A 6,535-nucleotide genomic window follows, 5' to 3' on the forward strand; every position below is an offset into this window, starting at 1 on the left:
TTGTCTCTCCTCACCTGTAAGCCTGGGGCTCAAGGCTTTTATCCCCTTCCCTGCTCTTCCGGCCTGCTACTCTGGCATCCCTGCATTGTCTCTCCTCCAAGGAAAATTGTAAGTTGTCAAAAATGAAATGGAATGCATATCCTAGGCATTAGTGAGCTGAAATGGACTGTTTTCTGGCCATTTTTAATCACACAACCACATGACCTACTACTATGCTAAGAATGACTAATTGAAGACGAATGGCATGGCATTCATCACCACAAAAAAAGTCTTAAGATCTATCCTTAAGTACTACGCCCTCAGTGGAGTTAGAAAACCAAAAGGGAAGAACATGTTCAGCATTTCTCAAGCTGAAAGAACTGAAGACAAAAGTCAAGCCTCGAGCTGCAATATTGAGAGATTCCATGGGCAAACTATTGAATGACACAGGTAACATCAAAAGACAGATGGAATACACAGAGTCACTGTACTAAAACGAATTAGTTGATGTTCATGCATTTCAGGAGGTGGCATGTGATCAAGAACCAATGGTATTGAAGGAAGAAGTCAAACCTGCACTGAAGGAACTGGCAAAAAAACAAGGCTCCAGGAATTGATGGAATACCCAAATACCCATTGAGATGTTTCAGCAAATGCATGCTACACTGGAGTATACCAAGAGATTTGAAAGACAGCTACCTGGCCAACTGACTGGAAGAGATCTATATTCATACCTATTCCAAAGAAAAGTGATCTCACAGAATATGGGAATTATTGAACAATATCATTAGCATCACACACAAGTAAAATTTTGCTGAAGATAATTCAAAAATAGTTACTGCAATACAATGACAGGCAACTTCCAGAAATGCAACCTGGGTTCAGAGAGAATGAGGAATAAGGGATATCATTGCTGATGTAAGATGGATCCTGACTGAAAGCACAGAATACCAGAGAGATATGTACTTGTGTTTTTTGACTGTGCAAAAGCATTTGACTGTGTGGATCATAAAAAAAAATATATGGATAACATTAAGAAGAACGGGAATTCCAGAACCTTAATTGTGTTCATGAGGAACCTGTACATAGACCAGGAGGCTGTTGTTCAAACAGAACAAGGGGATACTACATGGTTTAAAATCAGGAAAGGAGTGTGTCAGGGTTGTATCCTTTCACCATACTTACTCAATCTGTATGCTGAGCAAATATCCGAGAAGCTGGACTATATGAAGAAGAACCTGGCATCAGGACTGGAGGAAGACTCATTAACAACCTGTGATACACTGATGACATAACTTTGCTTGCTGAAAGTGAGGATGACTTGAAGCACTTACTGATGAAAATTAAAGATTACAGTCTCCAATATGGATGTTGTTGTTGTTATGTGCTGTCAAGTTGGACCCAACTCATGGTGACCCCTCCTTGGGTTTTCGAGGCAGTATCACTATGGAAGTAGATTGCCCCATCTTCCTTCTGAGGAGTGGATGGTGGGCTTGAACCGCCAGCCTTCTGGTTAGTAGTCAAGTGCTGTAGGCACTAATTACATCTCAACATAAAGAAAATGAAAATCTTCATAACTGGACCAATAAGCAGCTCACGATAAATGGAGTAAAGATTGAGGTTGTCAAAGATTTCATATTACTTGTTTCCACAATCAACATCAATGGAAGCAGCAGTCAAGACAACAGATGACATATTACACTGGGAAAATCTGCTGCAAAAGACCTCTTCAAAGTGTGCAAAAGGAAGGATGTCACTTTGAGGACCAAGGTGTGCCTGATCTAACCCACAGTGTTTTTAATCACCTTACATGCATGTGAAAGCTGGACAATGAATGAGGAAGACTGAAGAAGAATTGATACCTTTGAATTATGGTGTGGTGAAGCATATTGACTATATCATAGAACAGCAGAACAGAAAAGTCTGTCTTGGATGAAGTACAGCCAGAATGCTCCTTAGAAGTGAGAATGGGGAGACTTCATCTCACACACTTTGGACACGTGATCAGAAGGAACCAGTCCCTGGAGATGGACATCATGCTTGGTAGAGGGCCAGTGAAAAAGAGGAAGACCGTCACTAAGATGGATTGCCACAGCAGTTGCAACAATGGGCTCAAACATCGTAATGATTATGAGGACGGTGCAGTACCGGGTGTTTTGTTCCATTGAACATAGGCTTGCTATGAGTCAGAGCCAAGTTGACAGCACTAAGAACAAACACAACAAACAAGTTTATCTGGGAGGAGGTTCCAGGAAGCAGGAGCGAGGATGTGGGGAGAGGGAAGCAGGCACGGAATCCAGCACAAGGATGAATACTGACCTGGTTGGCACCAGGCACCTGGGGCTCATTTGTGGGGCTTGGGGAACCCATGTTCCGACTCCTGGTGTCCCGTGTGTCGGGGTGGAACTGTGCTGCAGAAGATGTTCAAGGTCGATTTTCCACGAGCCACCACCTGACCATCTTCTGAGGTGCCTCGGGGGGACGCAAACCTCCAACCTTTGGGTCAGCATCTGAGTGCACTAACCATCTGCACCAGTAGTCTGGTGAGAACTCCCGCATTCCACGTGGGAGGCCCGGGTTTGAGTCCCAGCCAGTACACCTACATCTCAAGAGCAGCCACCCCATCTGCCAGTGGAGGCAGGCGTGCTGTCCGGGTGCTGAACGTGGTCAGTAGCGCTTCCGGGCCGAGGCAGACCAGGAGAACCTGGCTCTACTTCTGACAATCAGCCCATGGAGACTGATGGAGCACAATGGTGGGATCCACCCCTTCATGGGGCTGGAGCAGGACGGGCAGTGTTTCGTTCCATTGTGCAAGGAGTTGCTGTGAGGCAGGACCTACTCAACAGAGGCTAACAACAGAATAAAGTCTATCAATACATGTAGACGCACCTGCCCACTGGCTCTGTGAGGACATGCAACACATGTGAACAATGGCAAGCTCTGTATAAAAATTACTATTTATATACTTCAAAGCCTTACTCATATGGCCAAGGTGAAGCTTTTGAGACCTCCATTTGCTGATGTGGCACCACTCAAATTGAGGAGAAACAGCTTGTCAGAAGGGACCATACCCTGGAGAAGGAGGTCATGCTTGGTAGGGTGGAGGGTCGACGAAAGAGGGGGAGGCCTTCAACGAGATGGATTGACACGGTGGCTGCGATGATGGGCTCAAGTATAGCAGGGATCATGGAGCTGGCACGGGATCAGGCAGTGTTTCATTCTGCTGTGCACGGGGTCGCTATGAGTTGGAAATGACTCGACGGCACCTAACAACAACTTCAAAGAAAAGAAAACATCCAACAAAACCTAAAACCTGACTCTAACAGCAACAAAACAGTTGCTGGCAGTAGTGGCCAGAGCACATGGGCGTGTGTCCTGCCCACACAGCTCGTGTTCTCCCACTACATCAGGCAAGTGCCAGCTTCTGAAGCTGGACAGACGTGGCTCCACCCTTGCCTGTCATTTCTCACACACGTGACTCAGCCCCCACAGCACTCAGGGTCGCTGGGAGGATTCACACAGCCCTGGCACGCATCAACGCTCAGCAGAGATAGCTACACACCATTCATTCTCTGCCATGTGCCGTGGGAGGAACAGCACACAAGAAGCACTTGTTTAAGGATGGGTACGTGCAATGAGAAGAAATAGTTTTCCCCTTAAGGAGTGATCCACCCAGGGGGGAGGCTGAGGCTCAGCCAGGTGGGGGGGGGCTGTGCAAAGCCTCCACCCCAGCCCTCCCAGGGAGTGATGCTTTTCCAAACTTGAAGAGCAAGTAGGAACCAGCCTCCAGCAGAGAGAGAAGAGGTTCCAGAGAGGCAGCAGAGTGGAGGAGGCAATGGGGCTCGCCCTCTGGAATCTGTAAGAGGCTCCCATAGCTGAGAGTGGGGGCCTGGGGGACAGAGAGGCCAGGTCACAGGGCCCCAATGCCATGCACAGAAGCTTGGGCTCCAACACAAAGGGAGACCAGCTGCCACTGAGTCCACTGCACCTCATGGTGACCCCATGTGTGTCAGGGTAGAACTGCTCCACAGGGCTTTCAATGGTTGATTTCTCAGAATCAAACTGCCAGCTGCCTCTGGGTGGACACAGACCCACAACCTTCCAGTTATCAGCCAGGTGCGGTGGCCGTTTGCACCGGCAGGGACTTGGTCATGATGACAGGGGGAGGGTTTTTGCCAGGGAAGAACTCAGTCATCTAACTGAGCCACTGGCAAGCTCTGCCCTCCCTCTGCCTGGACACGTTGTTCTCCCTCCTCTCCATGCAGCCTCCAGTAACTGGCCATCTCTGTGGCTTCTCACAGCTGAACCCTGGAGTTTCCCAATAGGAGTAAGTGCTGACCCAAGGCCTTGAAATGTCTATGACCTTGGACCCGGGAATTTGTCCTCAGAAAAATACCCCAAACGGGATCAGAGAATTACAAAGCTGTGATCCACAACTGATCACAGTGGCTTGGCCACACTAGTGAGGTCCCTCAGCTACCAGAATACATTCAAGGAAACTTTAATGACAAATCATAAAATGTCTGACAACGAAAGGGCAAAAGGCCAAACTCTCTGCAGAGGAGCAGTTCAAGTGGCAGTGAATCTGGTGATAAATGACTGCCAGGCAAGGCTTTGGGGGTGTCCAGTCCTCATTGCCCCAGCACACACCACTTGGGCATCCCTCTGGGGCCAGGAGAGCCCTGTGTGCTCCAAATCTGTATCTCCCAGGGGCCAGCAGGGTCTCAGATGGTGTTTAGCAAACATGTGCTGAGAGGAGAAGAGATGATGATGGGCAGGAGGCAGGGGAAGGAGGAGGAAGAAGAAGGAAGAGAACATTTGAAAGGAGTAGGAGAGAGAAAGGGTGCAATAAAAGAGTGACAGAGAAGGAAGGAAAGATGAGAAAGCAGAAACAGGAAGAGGAAGGAGGGAGGGAGAGGGAGAAAGGGGTGCCCTGACATGTAACTCTCCTTTCTGTCCGAGACCCAACTGCACAGAGCGACAGCCAGATGAGTGCAGAGCATGCAGTGCAGAGATGGGGTACCGCCTCCTCGCCAGGGGCCGCTCTGCTGCTGGGCTGTCACCGTGTCTCTGCTCCAAGTCACAGGAGCAGCCCAGGAAAGGGAGGCTTCTTCCCCAAACCTACTATTATCCCTTCCAGCCCCACTGGGAGGAGAGGGCTGGTGCCAGCAGGACCACTTTGTTCTCTCCACAAACAAGAAGTAGGATGTTGAGCTCTGCTTACACAAATGAGCCTGTGAGAGACAATTTCTATCCTGCAAACAACATCATGGAATAAAACCTCATTACACACTACTGTTTTCCCTCCAAGATCTTCTTTACTACCAGGCATCAGATCTCTGCCTTGTTTGTTTAACTTTTTATTTTGGAAGGTTTCAAACACATGAAAAATGTGGAGTGAGTAGCATTTCAAACCTCCGTGTACTCGGACGTCTTCTTCCTTTAATGATTTAGCCTCTTGCCTGAAACCATGGGAAAAAATGGACAAAATACATGAAGTAACAATTTTCCAGACAATGGCATCAGATAATGGAGGACAATGGTCCCCAAGAGCAGGGAAAGAAATGAGGGGAGCCCTACTGCTTCCCCAGCTTAGTGTCTGCTGAAAAGTCCCAGTCCTCAGAGCAGGGAGTCGCAGCCCAGTGAGCACTGCTGTTCATATTCTTTAGGGGTCAAATGAACAGTGAAGGGACACTTGATTTCAGAAACATTCCTCAAGTGTGGGTGACAGAGAATGCTCTCATTCCAAGGCGAGCATGAGGCTGGGAGCAAGTGTCACTCAAGAGTGATATAAGAGGACACTTTTCATCCCACCCACAAAAGCCAGCACTGGTCCTATCACGGTCCAGGCTTTAGCCCCTGGGAAGATAAAAAGTATCAAGGGTTACTTAAACCCAAGTTTGAGGACATCATAAAATACAACCATGATGGTTCTCTATGCTGCTGTGTAGGAAGTTCTCCAACCCAAACAAAACGTCATTAATAGAAAGACAAGAAAAAGAGCCTTTGAGATGAGGACGCAGGTCTCCCCACATGGCAGCGAGTCAACAGAGCCAGGCTCAGGCAGCAGGGTCAAGACCTTGAATCTCCTGCCTCCTGTCGGTCCCTGAGTGAGGCATTAGCTATTCCTGGGGTGCACGGTGGGAAGCAGTCTATCCTCTCCACCACTAAGCTGTGGTCAGAGCTACAAAAAGTCCCTTGTGGCTGGGTTCTCCGAAGAAAAGAGGGTCAGGGTTCTCACCAAGCCAACACATCCAAAGCCAGCTGTTTACCAAGCATGGCCACCTGCAAGCAGCAGAGCCCCCAGCGCCGGGCACAGAGACGCCGGGGGACGAGCAGCAGAGAGCCCAGCGCCGGGCACAGAGATGCCGGGGGGAGGGGCTGCAGAGCCCCCAGCGCCGGGCACAGAGACGCCAGGGGGAGGGGCTGCAGAGAGCCCAGCGCCGGGCACAGAGACGCCAGGGGGAGGGCCTGCAGAGCCCAGCGCCGGGCACAGAGACGCCGGGGGGAGGGCCTGCAGAGCCCAGCGCCGGGCACAGAGACGCCGGGGGGAGGG

At 49.5% G+C, this 6,535-nt stretch overlaps 1 protein-coding gene across 1 annotated transcript in view; it reads right to left on the reverse strand.

Annotated features, from left to right (window-relative positions):
- Positions 1-43, reverse strand: part of CRMP1 (collapsin response mediator protein 1) — a 53,876-nt gene extending 53,833 nt beyond the window's left edge. Inside the window, exon 1 of the mRNA XM_007957502.2 lies at positions 15-43. The gene's annotated coding sequence lies outside the window, so the exon portion shown is untranslated. The remainder of the gene's footprint in view (positions 1-14) is intronic.
- Positions 44-6,535: the final 6,492 nt, after the last annotated feature.

Source organism: Orycteropus afer, unplaced genomic scaffold, assembly GCF_000298275.1.
Source record: "Orycteropus afer afer isolate SDZICR_OR568_19922 unplaced genomic scaffold, OryAfe1.0 scaffold00754, whole genome shotgun sequence".
In the NCBI taxonomy this organism is placed as follows: domain Eukaryota; kingdom Metazoa; phylum Chordata; class Mammalia; order Tubulidentata; family Orycteropodidae; genus Orycteropus; species Orycteropus afer.